This window comes from Sciurus carolinensis, chromosome X, assembly GCF_902686445.1.
Source record: "Sciurus carolinensis chromosome X, mSciCar1.2, whole genome shotgun sequence".
In the NCBI taxonomy this organism is placed as follows: Eukaryota; Metazoa; Chordata; class Mammalia; order Rodentia; family Sciuridae; genus Sciurus; species Sciurus carolinensis.
This window is the reverse complement of record NC_062232.1, coordinates 110,761,705-110,783,902: the sequence shown is the minus strand read 5'-3', so window position 1 is coordinate 110,783,902 and position 22,198 is coordinate 110,761,705. Positions and strand designations below refer to the sequence as shown.

At 44.6% G+C, this 22,198-nt stretch overlaps 1 long non-coding RNA gene across 2 annotated transcripts in view; it reads left to right on the top strand.

Moving 5' to 3' along the window:
• The first annotated feature begins 9,781 nt into the window (after window positions 1-9,781).
• LOC124972660 (uncharacterized) overlaps window positions 9,782-22,198 on the top strand; it is a 39,212-nt gene continuing 26,795 nt past the window's right edge. Inside the window, exons 1-2 of one of the 2 annotated variants that reach the window (XR_007106480.1) lie at window positions 9,782-9,913; window positions 17,893-18,073. This is a non-coding gene — a long non-coding RNA (uncharacterized LOC124972660). Of the gene's footprint in view, window positions 9,914-11,040; window positions 11,196-12,025; window positions 12,175-17,892; window positions 18,074-22,198 lie in introns of those variants that run through there. The other variant, XR_007106481.1, reaches the window with a different exon arrangement.

Here is a 22,198-nt window from a genome sequence, read left to right as displayed (position 1 = left end):
CTCATGAGACAATCATCTCCCAGTTGTCCTTCAATTCCCAGTGACATACAATTTTGGGAAGTACTTTTGGAATACAGGATCTCCAGGTCCCAGCCACTGAAACCATACCATGGGGAAACTCATACTTTCCACAGAAGCACTAGGGGTGTCTCCTTTTCTGAAGTGATGTTCATGAGGGTTTATTTTCAGATTTCCCCTTTACACTTCATGCTGAGAATGTTGATGTACAAGACTGGGTGTTCATGATATTCCCATCCATCTTATCTTCTCAGTTGTGGTTTTGGGGGGCGCAACCTAAGAACAGACCAATCACCACTGAGAAGTCCAAATTTGAGAGTCTATAGAGCTGGCCAGCTGACTGTCTCACACCTTGCCCAAAATGGCTATTGGGACAATAGACCTGAGCATAGGGTTGCACGGTTTTTATACCATATCAGTATTTCAATCATAAATGACTCTTGCTGTGATTCAACACTGCAAACTAACATCGTGAGATCCAAAACCATAAGCAGAATGGGAAGTGGGTCTAAAAGACCTTAATTAGGTACCAGGTAAGAATGGTTACTAACATCTAGACACTCCTTCTCTGACAGGGTACATTGTCCAAGAGAAATATGACCCAAAAAGAGAACAATTTTACATTGTATAAGAATTGCCATTTTGTGTTGCCAAGCCTGCTGTGCTAATCACCTGTTGACGGGTACAGAGGATCTCCAGGGCACAGCCACTCAAACCATACCACGGAGAAACTCTTACAATTTCCACAGAAGCAATAGTCATGTCTCCTTTTCTGAAGCGATGTTCATGAGGATTTATCTTCAGGTTTCCCCTATTCACCTGATGCTGAATAGGTCAATATACAGGACTGTGGGGTGTTCCCACAGGAGAAGCATTTCCTCCCTGACATGGAATCTCAGCATCAAATGAAGTCTGTTTGTTCATTGTCCATATAGCTGGAACATAACATTCCCACCTTTTTCTGGAAACAATCAATGCTTGATTTATCTTGTAAATTAGGTAAGAGGTTGTAATGGCCATGCCATTAATTTGACCAACGAAATATGTTGTCTTACCATCTTGGGCCTTATAACATACTTTAAGGAAGAGTAAAAACCATGATTTATGATTAGCATTTTATTAGTCTTTTTGTTAGAGGGTGGTTGGGGTCTCTGAGGGCTGTCCATTTTTCTGTTGTCTTCACTCATATGTGATGAATCCATGTTGCGAATAAGGTCCCTTTCACTCCAGAGGGGAATTAATCCATCTTTCTGGGACCATTTGACCTAGACGTAGTCTCCTGGCTGGAATGGGTATTGGAAACCAATGATCTCTTGGGACTGGTTCTCTCCTAAGTTGAACCTGTTGGATAGACTTAGCCACAGGTTAGAGTAGGAACAGGTTATCTTGGTAAGGGTGGAGGAAAGGGCTCTGGAACACTAACATTTTAATCTCTCAGAGGTGGTTTCCAACATTCTGGACCCATATCAGCCTCCATTTTGTGTTTGGTCCTGATCACCTATCTATACTGACTGTAATTTTATGTCCCTTCTAATTTTAGTGACTTGTTACTGCTGTAGGGAAAAGGGGGATGACAGCTCTTGCTGCTTCTAGCTGAGAGAGGTGACATGTGGTGGGACAAGCAGTTTGGAGTCTCCTTTTAGAAATCGGGTCCATCAAGGAGTAAAAGTCTGGTTCAGGAGGTGGAAGAGCTGAGAAGGTCTCCCCATAACAAGGCCTAACATAGTCTAACAAGGCTGTGGCAGGAAAGTCCTTTATTTGTAATCCTTAACATTGTAGGAGGTATCAGAAAGGTAAACACAGCATTTAGTTGAGTTACCTAATGTCATCTGATTTTTAAAAATATCTTCTTATTGGCATGACCTCTGTGTTCAGTAGAGATCCCTTTATCTTTGTTACTTAGGGCGAGAGAATCATACCAGCAAACATTGATTAAAGCTTCCTGTGTGGGAAGTTAGGAAGATCTGTAGGCCTTAAACTCAGGAAAACTTATGACTCTAGCAGTTTCTCTTGATAGTTATCAGGCATTTTTGTCTAAGAATCTTTTCTTTGTCACCTCAAGTCTTACTTATTTTGGGGGACAAACACAAGTGTACATCTCAAGTTACATTAAAATAACTATTGTTTTGTTTTTAACATATCCAGGAATGGCTGTGTTTGGGGTTTACCTGTTTTTGCTAGGGTTTAAGATCAAGCTACTCAAATTGACCTCTTTCCTATGTGTTGTTAAAGAGTCAGCTGAGTTCCCTTGGGGATTACTCTTGGGGACCTTGTGAGCCCCCTCTTATCTTCGCTAGTGCCATCTGTGCTAGGGTGGGTCAAGGTCTTGCTGACCATGTGGCTTTCCTTGGAGGCATCAGGGATCTCTCCCCTTTCCAGTGACCCTCCTCTTTTGCAGGATGTGCCCTGTTGGCTTTCTTTTTGGGTCCCAGTAATTTCCCTGATTGGGAGGTCATGTGAACCAGAAGTGTAAAGCTCTTCCCTTTGTTCCCTAGGTTTAAGCTAACTCAGAGGGCGCGAGGCAACTATTGGTTTTCTTGGCACTTGGATCTTAATTTTAGTCTGGGTCCTAAACATCCAGCAAACCAGTCTTATCAGTCTTAAAGAAAGAGTATTGGGATTTAACTTTATTGCTTATAACTTTATAGTTATTTTTATACTTTTATTTATGATCTGTTTATACATGACCACCTAATATGCTTTTCGAAAGCACTAACAGATAGTAGTTAAAATATACCATTTACCCCTGTTTGAGATCACAGTGATCTTTACAATATAAATCAATCTTTTGAATACAACTTTAAATGTGTTGAAGTTGCAGCCATTTCATCATGTAGCCTTTAAATAGACCAGGCTCTTACTATTTTTTTAAAAAGTACCTTTAAATTTTTATAACCCAGTGTAAAAGATACTGTTACCAAAACCTTTAGTTTGGAGAACAGCAGCTTGATAAAATGTTCCTTTAAACCTTTCACATTAAAGACTTGTGTACCTGGGAGATATGAACATATTTAATGTACAAAGAAGAATAATAGCATCACAATTACATTGATGTTCTTAGATTAAGCAAGTTTAGGTTTTAAAGAAAATTTAGACTTTGTAATATAATACAATACGCTAAAATAACAGTTGCTCTTTAACCAGAAGTTTGTACAAACCCTAACTTTTAAGACTAGTTGCTCTAGAGAATAAAACGTAACAGACACAATATTGAGTAAATTAATATTTTAAGAAATATTTGTCATTTTAGCATATAGACTGAACCAATATATGACCTTAGGGAAAAACCTGGAATAGTTTTTACTGCTGTTTACTTGTATATACACACAGACCTTTTAAAATTTACCCTTAATTTACACTTTTTTATTCTGTCATTTATTTCTAATTTCAATCCATTATGATCTGATCTCTATCTTCTTGTGTTTGTTAACATTAGCTTTATGGCATGGAATATGGTCTATTTTAGAGAAGGATCCATGTGCTGCTGAGAAGAAAGTGTATTCACTCTTTGTTGGATGGTATATTCTATATATGTCCATTAAGTCTAAATTATTGATTGCGTTATTGAGATCTTTGGTTTCTTTGTTCAATTTTTGTTTTGAAGATCTGTCCAGTGGTGAGAGAGGTGTTTTAAAATCACCTAGTACTATTGTGTTGTGGTCTATTTGATTTCTGGAATTGAGAAGGATTTGTTTGACATACATAGATGAGCCAATGTTTGGGGCATAGATATTTGATTGTTATGCCTTGCTGATTTATGGTTCCCTTAAGCAGTATGAAATGTCCTTCTTTATCCCTTCTGACTAACTTTGGCCTGAAGTCCACATTATCTGACATGAGGATGGATACTCCAGCTTTTTTGCTGAGTTCGTGTGTATGGTATGTTTTTTCCCATCCTTTCACCAAAATTTTATGCATAAAACACATATAGACATCTACCCCATAAATTCACAGTCAGTAGTAGAAGCATATATCATGCCACAGGAAAATGTTCTCATGTTTATGAGGAGAGAAAGATAGAAATGGATGCAAAAGTAAGTATGAGTATCAGGCCGGCCTCTGACTTCACATGAGAAACTATGGCCTCCCATTGGGTTCATAGGGCTACAAACACAAGGAATCCTGGATGCCTGCTTTTATTGGAACACAGCCAGGTGGCAGACCCCTTGCATTGCTGAGTTGTTTCCTAGGGAAGGTCTCCTCCAGCTTCCCTGCTACCTCAGTTGTCTCTTCTCATCCAAGGACTTTATCCTCCCAGGAGAGAACTTGATGTTCCAGGAACTCCAGAGCCTGTACCACTGAGTCAAGGAAGTGACAACTAAACGGACAAGATCCTGTGGAAGAGTAAGTTCCACCAGCACCCCAGTCCTGATGACAGAAGAGCAGATTCAGGGCCCAGTGTGGTATCTGCTAAAACTATAAGTATTCCCATACTGGAGACCCATGGAGGACTGTGGCCTCAAGGTCGAGGACAGTGTGAACCACATGCAAAATGCTGCCTCAAAATTGAAAAACTTTGAAAGATTTCAAATTCCAACTCCAAACTCCAAAATAAAAGGCAGCCTTAAACAGCTTGTTCCATCCCAGAGGGCAGAAGAGAAGGCAGCCGTGTTTCCTTGAGCCTTTGTCTCTGGTGGCGTTTTTTCAGAAGGGAAGGGCGGGAGAAGAGTGCTCAGGACCAGTGCTGGTGGCCATGTCTGCAGCTCTACTGCCATCGTGAGGACACAGTTTCCAGTCACCCAGCGCCATGAAAGCCTCCTTCCCAGGAGGCCTAGCTGTTGGGAAGACCTGGGCAGCAGGGAGTGGCAAGAGGCTTGGACTCCCATTGGGTCTCCTTGCCTTGTCCTAGGGCTCTGAGGGGCTCTGGACACTGGTGCTGTGATGGAGTATAGAGCCTGCAGAGCTAGGGGCCCGGAGTGGAATGGCGGCGGCCAGGAGATCCTCCCACAGGAAGTCCTGGGGCTGGGCCTGAGTGCTAGGCTGTGCAGACTGGACCTGAGGGGACTCTTAAAAGGATAATGCAGGCACTGTGCATACTAACTTCTTGTTCAGGTCCTTGGAGCAAGAGATAGCAATCCCTTAGGTGACGTCACCATGCTGTTGTGCTCAAATCCCTTCTACCACCAGGGACAACCACAAGGACAAGTCAGTTCTAGGTGGCATAGGGCAGCATCAGCTGTGTGTCCAGTGGGTCACAGGTGGGCCCAATTGTCTGGAGTCCAGGAGGGCCTGAGGAGAAGGCCAGAGAATAATCGGGCCTTCTTCCAGGGCAGTCGATGTGCAAGGAGGATGGACGCTCAACCCTATACCTGGAGAGCTGTTATACGGTGGAACCTGTGCAAATATTCACCTAAATCCATCAGTGTTTTTCTTGTCAAAGCCAATCCTATCAAAATTTAGGTGAAAATATAGGAATGATTCTTCCTGTCCTTGGATGTGGCAGTGGTTTCTTGCAGAAATGAGAGAAGACAGAATGGATGGTGAGTGGCCATCTCTTTTTTTCCTCAAGGGATGGGATCACCAACATGAAGAGGCAGCGAGCAGAGTGAGAGAAAATAGCTTAATGATCTGGAATCGTTCTCACCCAGAATGTTGTGCAGAAGCTGGATCCATAACTTGTGAATTGTGCTGCCTTCAAGATGAGTATTCGTGCATCACCATGGCATGCTGACCTTATTTTTCTTTGGATAAATTTGAAAAATGGTGTAGCTGGCTGGAATGGTGGTCCCCACCCCTGTTTTGGAGAAAGCTGCATAATGATCTCCACTGTGTGTGTGCTCCTATTCCATCCCACCAAGTGTGTACAAGTGTTCCTTGCCCCAATATTCGCCTGGTTAGAGACGTTTTTGTGGCCTTGCTGGGATATTCCTGCCATATGGTCCAATCATTCTAAACTAGATATTCTTGTGGATCTATGTCAGTCATGTAAGTTGATGCCGCAGACTTTGTGAAATGTCACATGCTTACCTTTTTCTATGGATAAACATACGTGTGCTTTGTGTGGGTACATCCATTCTTCTGCACATGCAAGTGTTTTTTTTTTTTTTTTTTTTTCTGTTCAGGGGTTGAACAAAGGAGATCTTAAACAATGAGCAATAATCCCTGTCCCAATTTTTTTTTTTTTTGAGACATGTTTCACTGAGTTCCTTAAGCCCTTACTTAATTGTTACGGCTTCTTTCAACATGTGATCTTCCTACCTCAGCCTCGCTATTGGCTGGCATTATAGGCATACACGACCCCACCCAACATCCATCTTTTTTAAGTTGTATATTTGCATGCTGATGGTCAGTATTACAATTGTGATGCACTCTGATTTTGGGAGCAAGGGATTTATATATTGATTTATTTATGTGTAAATAAACAGAGGCTTTAATGAAAACCTAAAGCCCTATGTGAATGGAGGGATGCTCCTGGTGAACGTTCTGGGTGGGGGGGGCATTCATGTTGGTGACCGAATTGTAGAGATACAGACTTTTACTATCTTATCTTGTTGTGTTCAATGTAGAAAGTTTAGAAAACTGAATGTTGCTCTAGTATATACTTAGACTTTAATACAATATGGAGAGAGGATGTATTGGAGTAAGCATAAGTGTTATATTGATCTGTGCATAGATATAACCAGGGAAGGATGTTGTGTGGAAAAAAAAGTTAATAAACACAAATGCTTTGTAAAGACCAGTCCAGTACATGAGACCTTAGAGAATGGTTTAAAAGTTCCTGAAACCCAAGTCTTGCAAATGTTTCATGACACTACCAAATACTGCCCAGGAACCAGAAGTGAAATTATGGCGTCTAAACTGAATGGATGATTCCATGGAATTGAAATGCAAATCGATTTTAGGAATTCTCTGTCAGTATAGATGTTTGTATGGATGTGTTGAAACAATGGACTTGGATAAGTCAAAGATGGTGTGCATCTTGCGTGATGTTTTATGGTAGTGGTTTTGTCTCAATCAAAACATGGCTATGTTCTGAATCCCTTGCAAGTTTCAAATCCCAGTGAACAAAGAAAACAGATACCACGGATCCCTAGTGAAAACCAGGAATACACATAGGTGGGAAAGCCGTGGGAAAGAGTCACAGGACATTCTAGGATATGGGTAAATGGTGGTACTCCCGTTGTTTGCTGATGAAGCCATGATAGAACATGTGTCACCTGTGCTCTAAGAATTTGCAGTCAGTCCCATGCAGGTGTCACTCATGGTGGGATTGTAGAGCTGGCATTCAGTGGTGAGCTCTCTGGAATCTTCCGTGAGAGCTGCACCTCACACAGGCCTCCCAGGGGGCCCAGCCTGCCTAGAGCCTGGGTCTGAATAGGGAGGAGTCCTCCAGGGGACCTGGGAAGGATGGGAGTCAGGGTGACAACCAAGTGCCTCATGCCTGCATTCCCACTTCCCCAGCCCTTGTTGTAAACATTTTCATCTCCTTCCCAGGCAAGGATACCTGAGGTTTGCCTCCAAGAGCCCACGACAATCAGATGCCATGAGGAATCGCTGCAGAAAGAAGGTTGAGTGGAGAGCAGAAAAGGGAAGACGAAGACTCGATCACGTGGAAACAGTTCTGGAAGGGAGAAGATGCCAACAGGGTGAGTGGGTAAGTTCTTAAGTTTGTTTTTTTGAAGTGTGTTGTTTTTTGTCACTCAGTCTGCGTATTAAATATCATGGAATCCAGGGCTTTGTATATTAGATCTCACATTGATATCTAATGGAAGCGAAAAGCCAAATTTTAGGTGTAGAACCTATTTTCTCAAATGGACCAAATACCAGGTAGCCTTAGTGACTGAAGTATTTCCTGTCTTCTGGAATTTCCCCCCCATGGGATGGGAACAGGCAAAGTACCTGGAGGCAAGGCTATCTCTGTTTTCTAGGGCAATACTGCCATCCTGACACATAGTTTCTGAAAACACAAAGCCCAGAGCTCTTCCTACACTAAAGGCCCTGCAGGTGAGGCAGGCTGGGCCTGTGGAGATCCAATGGGGCCAGCTTCAAGCTGGAACTCACAACGTCTTTGTGTCACCCAGGCAGAGGCAAAGCACAAATGCAGAGTCTTGGTGTTGATCCTGGGTGGATGGACATCAGGAATGAGCACACAGATGCCACCTGAAGAGACCTATTCCACAAAACTTGTAGGCGGGATCCAATTGCTGAAGCACCGTGCCATCAAGAAAGGGCATGCTTGCTGTTGCTCCAAGGGGAAGAACACAAGGCTGTTAACCACAAGAGCCTGTTTAGGCTTTTTTTTTTTTTTTTTTTTTTTTTTTTAATTTGAGAAACTCCAGAAAGTGTTTATTTCACTGTATTGTATCATTGTCATTTTAATATTCAAAAATAAATGAATGACCCATTCCCAAATAATTAACCATTTGCATATTAAACACTATGTCTACAGTCAATAGTGTATCATTTGAAGAACAGGGCATGAGGGAAGCCATAGAAGTCCACCTGCACTTGAAGCCTGATACTCTGCAGTTGATGGAGCACCTGGAATGGACACTTTGCTCATAGTCGTTGACAGAAACCCTTTACTCTGGGGGCACTAACGGCAAGGAAGGGCGCTTCTCAGGAGCTCATGAGCCACAGAAAGACTCATAGTTCTGTAGATGAGCAACAGCCGGGCGCACCCAGCAAGCCTGGGACTCCACCTGATTACAGGGGAAATGCCCACTTAGGGCGTCAGAGAACAACACGCTCCCCTCCAGGGGACACTGGGCCAAGTCCTGGCTCCGCTTCCCCTTCTGCCAAAAACGGTGCCGCCAGCCGCCACTTCAGGGAACTCGGCTCCTCCTGCCGCTGGGCACCCTGAGCCAGGGCGACCTCCTTCCCTCAGCCCCTGAGTGGGTCCCTTGGCTCCTGTGCACCCAGCGCGTTTCCTAGGCCCCGCCCCACGACTTCCGGTGACCAGTCTCCTGCTGCAACCGGTCCTCTCGGGGTCCCTGGCTCTCCAGGGTCTCTGCTGAGAGCGCGCCAGGGCCCAGGTCTCCCTCAGGGCCCGGGGAGAAGGCCAGAGGCCCAGATCGCTGCCCAAGCCTCTCCCAACTCCTCCACAAAGCCACATCGTGCCCGCAGCTGGGCCGCCTGGGAAGGAGGCTGTAATGGCGCAGGGCCCCTTGAAACTGGGGCCTCACGATGGCGGTAGTGCTCCAGCTATGGCCACCAGCCCTGCTCCTGCGCGCTCCTCTCCCGCCCTGGCGGTCTGAAAAAACGCCACCAGGAGAAAAAGGCACCAGGAAACATGGCTGCCCTGTGCTTTGCCCAGTTCCATGGAGACAAACTAGCTTTCAGTGCTGCTTTTCCTTCCAACTCTGCTTTTATTGAAATGCTTATGTATTCTGTGATTCTCAGACATGGTTTGCCCACGTTGACCAGGACTTGGGGACAGTTGTGTTGTCTGTGCAGCGGCCTCCAGCTTCTCTATCCTTCAGTTTTTCATCTGAGCTCACAGGGAGGCCCCAGTGGAATGCCTTCCTCCACTGGGCCTCTGCTCTCTCTGATTTCATGTTAGGTTGGGCCCTGCTCCTTGCATTATTCTGTTTCACTCACTCAGTTATCCTCCCTCAGTAGTTGTGAGTGCTAACCCCAGGTGAGAGAAATGACAAAGTTCAACTAATTTTACTCAATTTTCAGCTTGGAAACAAAAATGTTAATACATAAGTCTTCTGGCATACTAATTTGCACATACTGACCTGTCTTACTCCAGGTACTGTGGCCATAGCAAAATGATACCTGAAGCTGAGTAATCTGTAACGACTACAAATTTCTTGGCCCCATTGTTCCTAACACTGTGATGTCCAAGAGCTTGGCGATGGCAGAGCCTTTGATGAGGGTCTTCCTGCTGAAGGTGGAGGAGGCCATCTCAAGGAGAGACAGAGGAAGGGTCTTGGAGATCCTTGGCTAGGTAACTCCCGAGAAAACCTTTATTTCCATGGGTGGACTGATCTGTGATGCTGAGTGAAGGCAGAGTCCTCATGAACCAATCATCTGCCCTATGTCCTTCAGTTCCAGTGACATACAATTTTGGAGAGTAAGTTTGCAATACAGGATCCCCAGGGCACAGCTACTGAGACCATACCATGGAGAAACTCTTACAGTTTCAAAAGAAGCACTAGGGGTGTCTCCTGTTCTGAAGTGATGTTCATGAGGGTTTATTTTCAAGGTCCCCATTTACTCTTCAGGGACAGAATATTGATGTACAAAACTGGGCGTTGATGATATTCATGAACATCATGTCATCTAAGCTGTGGTGATTACAAATCTTCTCTACTCTCAGCAACAGTATACATTAATTCAAATTTAATGGATATATATGTTTTGTGGGAAAGTATACACATATGAAAAGTTTAGTGACCTTGCTTTTCTTGTCCACACAGGCCTGTTTCTTCACACCTTGGCAGGTGCCATTCTGGAATTTACTAATGGGAGGCTGTCATAAGTCATGTGACAAAACATAAAATGAATTGGCAGATGGCTGGCCTACCACATGTGAGGTACTTCATTTGATCCTTAGACCCACATACAAAAATAAACAATAAAATAAACCCACACTGTCCATAGCCAAGTAGGAAAAAATATGTATGTATGTATGTATATATATATATACATACATATATATTTACATATATATATGTATATCCAAAAAAGTGAAATAAAATGCAAACAATATGCTACGAACGTAGACATACAGTGCCCATAAAGTTACAATCAATAGGGGAAGCATATTTCTTGCCATGGTGAAATGTCATGTTCTCATGTTTAATGAGGAGACAATCATAGAAAAGGATAGAGAGCTCATCATGAGTATCATGCCCTCCTCACACTGCACATGAGAAAATATTGCCTCCAGTTCGGTTCATAAGCTAGAGCAGTAGGAATCCCAGAATCCCTGCTTGTCTTGGAGCATAGTCCAGGGACATACCACTTGGAATGGTGAGTTGTTAGCTAGAATAAATCTCCCCCAGCTTCCAGAGCTTTCTCAGTTGTCTGCTTTCATTCATGGACTTTATCCTCCTTCAGGAGAACATTGGATGCTCAGGAAACTCCAGGATGGGTAACACCCTGTAAATGACGACCTGATGGGACAAGATTTTCGGGAAAATTAATTCCATGAGGACAAGAGTCCTGATGACTGAAGAATAGATTCAGGCCCTGGGTGGTTTCTCATGAAAAGTGAAAGGAATCAGGTACAGAAAGCTGAGGTGGGAGGGTTTCAAGGTTAAGGCCAGTGTGGCCTACTTGCAGACTTTCCTTTTCCTTCTATCCTTCCTCCCTAACTTTCTTTCCAGGGGATGGGTACCAAGGTCTTCCCTATTAGTTCTCAGTTTCGTATCCACTGTAAGGGAAAAACAATATTTTAAAGGTGAAGCATGTTACACATCAAAAGTGGAAGAAACATGAAGGATCCACAATTTCTGGAAATTATTGGCTTGTCTGTCTTCCTTCCTGCCTTCCTTGTTCAAACTGAGTGGAAGCAGCACAACACCTGGAAGGAAGAAGGCTAGCCCTCTCTCGTGGGACAATACTGCCATCCTGAGGAAATCCCTTGAAGAGGTTCCACTCCTAGCCCATCCTGCAGGCAAGGCCTAACAGCTGAGCAAGACAGGACCCCTGGGAGTCTGAGGGTTCACTTACCAATGGAGGCCTCCCAGCCTGGTTGTTGAGGCCAGGAGAGAGCAAAGCGTAACTGCAGTCTTGCAGTGTAGAAGCTAGAGCTTTAGGGACAGCAGGACTGAGCATATAGGGACCACCAGTAGTGGCCATTTGTGCTGTTGTCACACAGCTGCATGGACGGATTACTGAGCATTCAGTCCTGAGCCATCTGGACCCTCCTGTGAGAGCTGCACCTAATGTAGGACTCCCAGGGGCCCTATCCTGTCTAGAGGCTGGGTCTGAGTATGGAGGAGGAGTCCAGGGGACCTGGGGAGGATGTGAGTCAGGCTGACAACCAAGTGTCTTGGGGCCTACATGCCCTCTTCCCAAGGCCTTGGTGTAGACATTTCCTACTCCTTCCTAGGCAGGTACACCTGAGCTTTGGCATCCAAGAGCAGGAGACAATGGATCCCAAGAGGAAAGGCCAGAGAAAGAAGACTGAGTGCAGAGCAGAAAGGGGACGACTTGGTCATGTGGAAAATGGGTGCATAGAGACAGAGAGGAGGCCTGTGGGTGAGTGACTGCGGCCTTGTGCTTTTCTTTCTGATCTTCTTAAGTTTTCAGTTTTTTTGTTTTGTTCTGTTTTGTCTTCCAATGTGGTCCTAGGATGTATCACAGGACTTTGTACATTTGGTCTCACATTGATGTCACTGGAACACTAAAGCAGAATCTCAGCAAGGGAGCACATTTCCTGAATTTGAACAAAATGCAAGGCAGCCATACGTTCTGGAGTGTTTTTCTGCTCTCACAATTTTTCTTTTTTTTCTTTTCATGCTGGAGGGGCACAAAGAACGCATGGGAGGCAAATCTAGTTAAGGAAACCTTTTCAGAGAATCCCACCTCAAGAGCCCTTTCTGCATGAAAGACTGGCAGATAAGCCAGGAAGGCCCAGTAGCAAGTGTGTTGGGCCGAGATCCAAGTGGGGCATAGCCAGCTCTTTGGTGGGGCCAGGCAGGGCCAAAGCATAAATGCAGAGTCTGTTAGAACCTGATCCACAAGGGACACCAAGTTTCAATACATAGGTGTCCCTAAGACTGTCCTGTCCTGCTGTGGATCCATGGGCTCTAGGACAGTGACATCACAAAAGGGCATTGTGTGTCTTGCTCCAAGGGGACGAACTCAAGGGAAGTGCCCCTAGGAACTGCTTCAGACTTTGAGTGGGTTTCTCTGGTGCAGTCCACACACCTCAGTACCAAGGCCTGGCCCACCCCTTCCGCCCTGTGTCACCATCTCCTGGCTGCTGCTGATCTGTTTGTTTCCTCTCCCTGTCCCAGTTCTATGCAGACAGAGGACCAGTGCCCAGGTCTCCCTCAGGCCACCTGGAGAAGGCAAAGAGGCCCAGCTTGGAGCCCAAGCCCCTTCCAGCTGGCTACACAAAAGCCAGGTCTTCCCCAGCAGCTAGGCCTCCTGGGAAGGAGATGCTAATGCAGCAGACTGCTTGGTAACTATTTCCTCATGATGGTGGGAGTGGCCAGACAAGGCCACCAGCCCTGATCCTGAGTGCTCTTCTCCTGCCCTTCTTGTTCATACCAATGCCAGCTGGAGACAAAGTCACCAGGGACCAGAAGTCCTGATTTTGCCTCCTTCGCTAGAACACGTTCTCAATGGTGCCTTTTCATTTTACATGGTTTCATTTCTTTTTTCCTTTTAAGAATTTAACTTTTGAGCGAGGTTGGGCAGCCCGGACTCAACCTTTCATCCTCTTGCTTCAGCCTCGCAGTCCTTTCTGCTTTTGTTTTCCATTTGCAATTAAACTGAGGCATGAATCCTCAGCCCTGCATTATTACTCTTCTTGGGAATACCATGAACTTCTGCCAAATACCATTGACCTCTCACTTCAGGGATTCCAGAGGACACACCTTGCATTTTGAGAGATACTCCTGAGCACGGCTTTGGGACCCACACCTCTAATCCCAGCAATGTGAGAGGCCAAGGCAGGAGGATTGCAAGCTTGAGGCCAGCCTCAGCAATGACTGAGGCCCTAAGTGCTTTATCAAGGCCCTGCCTCAAAATACAAACTTAACAAGCTCTTTTTGGGGAAGCTCTTAGAATATTATCAGTGGTTAGGCATCCCTGTGTTTAAACCTGGGTCTAAAATAAAATCAATATATAAAAAGGACTAAGGGGAACATACAGTTGAAGGGAATAAAAAAGACAGAACGACCTGTCTTATAATAAGACAATACTGTAAGTCATGTGATAAAATAAAATTTATGAGGAAAATATTATCCATAAAACACATGAAGACAGATACCCCATAAAGTCATGGTCAGTAGTAGAAGCCTATTTCATGTCATAGGAAAATGTTTTCATGTTTAATAAGGAGACAAAGATAGAAATGGATGCAAAAGAAAGTATAAGTATCAGGCCAGCCTGTGACTGCACATGGGAAACTATGCTTTCCATTTCAGTTCATAAGTCTAGAAACACAAGCATTCCTGGATGCCTACTTGTCTTGGAGCACAGCCAAGTACCAGACCCCTTGCATTGGCGAGTTGTTTCCTAGAGAGGGTCTCCTCCAGCTTCCCAGCTTCCTCAGTGGTCTTCTCACATCAGAGACTTTATCCTCCCCAGGAAAGCATTTGATGTCCCAGGAACTCCAGAGCCTGTACCACTGAGTCAAGGAAGTGACACCGGAATGGACAAGATCCTGTGGAAGAGTAAGTTCCACCAGCACCCCAGTCCTGATGACAGAAGAGCAGATTCAGGCCCAGTGTGGTTTCTGATGAGTCTCATACTGGAGGCCCAGTGAGGAAGGTGGTCTCAGGATCGAGGCCAATGTGACCCACATGCAAAATGCTGTCTCAGAATTCAAAACTTTTCATGATTTCAAATTGCAACTCCAAACTCCAAAATAAAAAGGCGAGTGCACAGCTTGTTCCATCCCAGAGGGCAGAAGAGAAGGCAGCCATGTTTCCTTGAGCCTTTGTCTCTGGGTGACGTTTTTTCAGACGGGAAGGGCGGGAGAAGAGCGCTCAAGACCAGGGCTGGTGGCCATGTCTGCAGTTCTACTGCCATCGTGAGGACACAGTTTCCAGTCACCCAGCGCCATGAAAGTCTCTTTCCCAGGAGGCCTAGTGGTTGGGAAGACCTGTGCAGTAGGGAGTGGCAAGAGGCTTGGGCTCCCAAGGTGTCTCCTTGACTCCTCCCAGGGCCCTGAGGGACCCTGGAAACTGGCGCTCTGACGCAGTATAGACCCTACAGAGCTAGGGGCCCGGAGTGGAATGGCAGCGGCCAGGAGGTCCTCCCACAGGAAGTCCTGGGGCTGGGTCTGAGTGCTAGGCTGTGCAGACTGGACCTGAGGGGACTCTTAAAAGGATAATGCAGGCACTGTGCATACTAACTTCTTGTTCAGGTCCTTGGAGCAAGAGATAGCAATCCCTTAGGTGACGTCACCATGCTGTTGTGCTCAAATCCCTTCTACCACCAGGGACAACCACAAGGACAGGTCAGATCTAGGTGGCATAGGGCAGCATCAGGTTCATGATCAGTAGGTCACAGCGGGCCCAATTGTCTGGAGGTCATGAGGGCTTGAAGAGAAGGGCAGAGAAGAATTGGAACTTCTTCCAGGGCAGCCGATGTGCAAGGAGAACAGACACTCAACCCTACACTTGGAAACCTGTTATTCGGTGGAGCCTGTGCAGAAATTCACCTGGAATACACGGGTGTTTTTATTGTCAAAGCCAAACGTACGAAATTTTAGAGGAAAATATAGTTGTATTTCTTCCTGTCTTTGGATGTGGCAGTGGTTTCTTGCAGTAATGGGAGAAGACAGAATGGATGGTGGGGAGCCCATCTCTTTTTGCCTGAAGGGAAAACCCTCAAGGGATCATCAACATGAAGAGGCAGCGAGCAGAGTGAGAGAAAATAGTTCAATGATCTGGAATCGTTCTCATACCCAGAATGTTGAGCAGAAGCTGGATCCATAACTTGTGAATTGTGCTGCCTTCAAAATGAGTATTCATGCATCACCACGGCGTGCTGACCTTATCTTTTCTTTGGATAAATTCGAAAAATGGTGTATCTGCTGGAATGGTGGTCCCCAGCCCTGTTTTGAAGAAACCTGCATACTGATCTCCATTGTGTGTGTGCTCCTATTCCATCCCACCAAGTGTGTACAAGCGTTCCTTGCCCCAATATTCACCTGGTTAGAGACGTTTTTGTGGTGGGAATGGCCTTGCTGGGATATTCCTGCCATATGTTCCAAGCATTCTAAACTCGATATTGATGTGAATCTATGTCAGTGGTGTAAGATGATGCTGCAGACTGTGTGAAATGTCACATGCTCACCTTTTTCTGAGGATAGGAGTACACGTGCTATGTGTGGGTACGTCCATTCTTGTGTATATGCAAGTTTTTTGTTTGTTTTTTTTTTATTTGGTGCAAGGGATTAATCACAGGAGCTGTTAACCACCCAGCCATAACCTGTGTTTCACTTTTTTTCTTTGAGGCAGGGTTTGTGAGTTGCTTAGCCCTCTCTTAATTGCTGAGTCCGGCTTTGAACGTGTGATCCTCTTGCCTCAGCCTCCCTATTGCCTGGCATTGCAGGCATGCACCACACTGCCCAACTTGGAACTTCTTAAAGTTGTATATTTGCGTGCTGATGGTCAGTAGTAGAAGGATTGTGATGCAATCTGACTTGGGGTCAGGGACTTATATCTTTAGCTTTCTTAGTTTGTAAACAAATAGAGACTTTAATGAAAGTCCGAAGCAGCATGTGAATGGAGGTCCTATCCTGATCAAGGTTCCCTGGGGGCAGTCATGTTGGTGACTGAATTGGAAAGGCATGGACATTTGCTATCTTGCCTTGTGTTCAGTGTAGGGTTTTTAAAAAATTCAAAGTTCTCTAATATGTACTTAGGCATTGATGGAATATGGAGAAGAGGCATTGCATTAAGAATGTAGGTTATATCAATTAATACATATATATAACTGGTGAAGGATTTTATATGAAAAATTGTTAAATAAGCAGAAAATGCTTTGTGTATACCAGCCCAATACATGAAACCTTTGTGAATGGTTTAAAAGTTCCTGACACCCAATCTTGCAAATGTTTCATGACACTACCACACACTTCCTGGGAATCAGAAGTGAAATTAGGGTGTGTAAACAGAATGCATAACTCCATGTAATTGAAATTGAAATGCAAATCGATTTTAGGAACTCTCTGTCAGCATAGATGTTTGTATGGATGTGTTGAAGAAACGCAATTGAAAAAGTCATCCACAGTGTGTCTTATATGATGTTTTATGGTAGTGGTTTTCTCTCAATTATAACGTGGCTATTTTCCGAAACCCTTGCAAGTTCCACCTCACAGTGATCAAAGAGAAGAGATAGAACGGATCCCTAGTGACAACCAGGAATACACATAGGTGGGAAAGCCATGGGAAAGAGTCACATGCCATTCTAGGACATGGGTAAATGCGGGGACTCCAGTGTGTTTTACAATGTTCTATGGTACTGTTTTTCTCTCAATCAAAACATGGTTATGTTCTGAATCCCTTGCAAGTTTCAAATCCCAGTGAACAAAGAAAACAGATACCACGGATCCCGAGTGAAAACCAGGAATACACATAGGTGGGAAAGCCATGGGAAAGAGTCACAGGACATTCTAGGATATGGGTAAATGCTGGGCCTATGATATTAGCTGATGAAGCCATGATAGAACATGTGTCACCTGTGCTCTAAGAATTTATAGTCAGTCCCATGCAGGTGTCACTCACACTGTCCATATCCAAGTAGGAAAAAATACTTATATATATACATATATATACACATATATACACATATATATATGTATATATATATATATATATATATATATGTATATATATATATATGTATATCCAAAAAAGTGAAATAAAAAGTAAACAATACACTACGAACGTAGACATACACTGCCCATAAAGTTACAGTCAATACGGGAAGCATATTTCTTGCCATGGTGAAATGTCATGTTCTCATGTTTAATGAGGAGACAATCATAGAAATGGATAGATAGAGAGCTCATCATGAGTATCATGCACTCCACACACTGCACATGAGAAAATATTGCCTCCAGTTCAGTTCATAAGCTAGAGCAGTAGGAATCCCAGAATCCCTGCTTGTCTTGGAGCATAGTCCAGTGACAGACCCCTTGGAATGGTGAGTTGTTAGCCAGAATAAATCTCCCCCAGCTTCCACAGCTTTCTCAGTTGTCTGCTTTCATTCATGCACTTTATCCTCCTTTAGGAGACCACTGGATGCTCAGGAAACTCCAGGACCAGTAACACCCTGTAAATGACGGCCTGATGGGACAAGATCCTCGGGAAAATTAATTCCACAAGGGCCAGAATTCTGATGACTGAAGAGTAGATTCAGGCCCTCGGTGGTTTCTCTTGAAAAGTGAATGGAATAGGTACACAAAGCTGAGGTAGGAGGGTTTCAAGTTCAAGGCCAGTGTGGCCAACTTGCCAGACTTTGCTTTTCCTTCCATCCTTCCTCACTAACTTTCATTCCTTCCTGGGGATGGGGACCAAGGTCTTCCCTATTAGTTCTCAGTTTGGTATCCACTGGAAGGGAAAAACAAAATTTTAAGGGTGAAGCATGTTACACATCAAAAGTGGAAGAAACATGCAAGGAGCCATGACTCTTAACACATGTGACAACTTGAAATACTATGTGAGCATACATGTGTCCTATAGAGCTGATAGGCACATCAGTCCTGTATCTTAGCCTATTTTTGTTGTTGTTATTGCTATGACAATACTGGAGGGTGACTATTTGATGAAGAATAAAATTTGGCCTGGTGCCATGGCACAGGCCTGTCATTCCAGCAGCCTGGGCGATGAGGCAGGAGAATCAAAAAGGGCAAAGTTGCTACAACTTAGCACGATCCTTAAGTGAATTAGAGAGGTCCTGTCTCAACATTAAAAATAATAATAATTTTTAAAAAGGATTGGGCGAGTTACTCTGTGGTTAAGCACCCCTGGGTTCCATTCCCAGTACCCCAGCCAAGAAAGGGAGAAAATTTAGTTTGGCTCCTAGTTTGGAATCAGGATAGTCCCCGAAGTCCCCTGGGGATCTCCTGGACCAGTGGTGAGGGTCTTCTTGCTACATCATAACATGGCGGAGGGCATCCTGAGACAGGACAGAGCAATCCTGTGGTGGATAGTTGACTTTTATAGCAGAGTCATTCCTGAGCAAATCTGTGAATCCATGAAGGGACTAATCGATGCCTGAAGGCAGAGTCCTCCTGAGACACTCACCTCCCAAAGTCCCTCCAAATACCACTGACCTATCAGGTATTCAGGTTTCAACCCAGGAATTCCAGAGGACACACCGTGCATTTTGAGACATACCTCATGCTGTCATTTCCATGTTTGTTCAAGGCTAGGTTTCCATCAAAACCACTGAGACTGTCTATTGCGTAAAGCCTGTCCATGAGGGTGTATTTTAGTTTCACCTGTCTTCATTTGGGTGGAATGTGGTAAAACAGAACTTAGTACTGATGACCTTCAGGGGGGTTGTGCTCCTCAGCTCCTGAAAGCTGTGTTCAACAGAAACCTGACTAGACAATAATATGAGCATGAATTCAAATGCATTATATATTTCTTTTTCTCAAGTGAGAAAAAATCTAGAAAATTGTGCATATATATTTAACAACATCCATAGAAACATCCAAAGTTTATCGGTTCCTTTGTAAGGTCTCCTGTTTCTGCTTTTCTTCCCCTTGGTGCACCCTGAATTTCTGACTCCTTGTCACAGATCACTTGTGACTTCACTAAAGTGTAGGGCTTTGTGGCCACACCAATAATCCCAGCAACCCGAGAGGCCAAGGCAGGAGGATTGCAAGCTTGAGGCCAGCCTCAACAACTTGTGAGGCCCTGACCAATTTATCAAGACCCTGTGTCAGAATGACAACTTAAAGAGCTATGTGTGTGTGTGTTGCGGGCGGTGGTACATGGAATATCCTCAGTGACTAGACATCCTTGTGTTCAATCTTTAGTCCAAATATTGTAATCAATAACGAAAAAGGCCTAAGGTAACACCTGGTTGAAGAAAAATAAATCTCTTTAGTGATGACACTACTGTAAGATATGTGATCAAATATTTATAAGGAAAAAATTATACATAAAACACATGCAGACAGATACCCTATAAAGTCACAGTCAATAGTAGAATGTATATCATGCTATGGGGAAATGTTCTCATGTTGAATGAGGAGAAAAAGATAGAAATGGATGGAAAAGTAAGTATGAGTATCAGGCCAGCCTCTGACTGCACATGGGAAACTATGGCCTCCCATTGGGTTCATAAGGCTACAAACACCAGGAATCCCGAAGACCTGCTTTTCTTGGAGCACAGCCAAGTACCAGACCCCTTGCATTGGCAAGTTGTTTCCTAGAGAGGGTCTCCTCCAGCTTCCCAGCTTCCTCAGTGGTCTTCTCACATCAGAGACTTTATCCTCCCCAGGAGAGAATTTGATGTTCCAGGAACTCCAGAGCCTGTACCACTGAGTCAAGGAAGTGACAGCGGAATGGACAAGATCCTGTGGAAGAGTAAGTTCCACCAGCACTGCAGTCCTGATGACAGAAGAGCAGATTCAGGCCCAGTGTGGTTTCTGATGAGTCCCATACTGGAGGCCCAGTGAGGAAGGTGGTCTCAGGATCAAGGCCAATGTGACCCACATGCAAAATGCTGTCTCAAAATTCTAACTTTTCAATGATTTCAAATTGCAACTCCAAACCCAAAATAAAAAGGCGCCTGCACAGCTTGTTCCATCCCAGAGGGCAGAAGAGAAGGCAGCCATGTTTCCTTGAGCCTTTGTCTCTGGTGGCGTTTTTTCAGACGGGAAGGGCGGGAGAAGAGCGATCAAGACTAGGGCTGGTGGCCATGTGTGCAGCTCTACTGCCATCGTGAGGACACAGTTTCCAGTCACCCAGCACCATGAAAGTCTCCTTCCCAGGAGGCCTAGGGGTTGGGAAGATCTAGCCAGCAGGGAGTGGCAAGAGGTTTGGGCTCCCAAGGTGTCTCCTTGACTCCTGTTAGGGTCCTGAGGGACCCTGGACACTGGCGCTCTGATGCAGTATAGACCCTACAGAGCTATGGGCAAGGAGTGGAATGGCAGCGGCCAGGAGGTCCTCCCACAGGAAGTCCTGGGGCTGGGCCTGAGTGCTAGGCTGTGCAGACTGGACCTGAGGGGACTCTTAAAAGGATAATGCAGGCACTGTGCATACTAACTTCTTGTTCAGGTCCTTGGAGCAAGAGATAGCAGTCGCTTAGGTGACGTCACCATGCTGTTGTGCTCAAATCCCTTCTACCACCAGGGACAACCACAAGGACAGGTCAGTTCTAGGTGGCATAGGGCAGCATCAGCTGTGTGTCCAGTGGGTCACGTGCGGGCCCAGTTCTATGGAGGCCAGAGGACCTGAAGAGAAGGGCAGAGAAGAATTGGAACTTCTTCCAGGGCAGCAAATATGCAAGGTGGAGGAACACTCAACCCTACCCTTGGAAACCTGTCATTCGGTGGAAACTGCAGAAATTCACGTGAAATGCATCGGTGTTTTTATAGTCAAAGTTGAACCTATCAAATTTTAGAAGAAAACAGAGGTGTATTTCTTCCTGTCATTGGATGTGGCAGTGGTTTCTTCCAGAAATTAGAATAGACAGAATGAATGGTTAGTGGCCATCTCTTTTTTTCCTCAAAGGATGGGATCACGAGCATGAAGAGGCTGCGAGCAGAATGAGAGAAGATAGTTCAATGATCTGGAATCGTTCTCACCCAGAATGTTGTGCAGAAGCTGGATCCATGACTTGTGAATTGTGCTGCCTTCAAGATGAGTATTCGTGCATCAGCACGGCGTGCTGACCTTATCTTTTCTTTGGATAAATTCAAAAAATGGTGTATCTGCTGGAATGGTGATCCCCACCCCTGTTTTGGAGAAAGCTGCATACTGATCTCCACTGTGTGTGTTCTCCTATTCCATCCCACCAAGTGTGTACAAGCGTTCCTTGCCCCAATATTCACCTGGTTAGACACGTTTTTGTGGTGGGACTAGCCTTGCTGGGATATTCTTGCCGTATGTTTCAAGCATTCAAAACTAGATATTGATGTGGATCTATGTCAGTTGTGTAAGGTGATGCTGCAGACTGTGTGAAATACACGTGCTTTACTTTATCTATGAATAGAAGTACATGTGCTATGTGTAGGTACGTCCATTCTTGTGCATATGCAACTTTTTTTGTTTTTTGATGCAAGGGATTAAACACAGGAGCTGTCAACCACTCAGCCATAACCCGTGTTTCACTTTTTTTTTTTTTTTTTTGAGACAGGGTTTGCTGAGATGCTTAGCCTATGCATAATTGGTGAGTCTGGCTTTGAATGTGTCATCCTCTTGCCTGAGCCTCCCTATTGCCTGTCATTAGAGGTATGCACCACACTGCGCAGCTTGCAACTTTATTTAAAGTTGTATATCTGTGTGCTGATGGTCAGTATTGGAAGGATTGTAATGCAATCTGACTCGGGGCCCAGGATTTATATCTTTAGTCTTATATA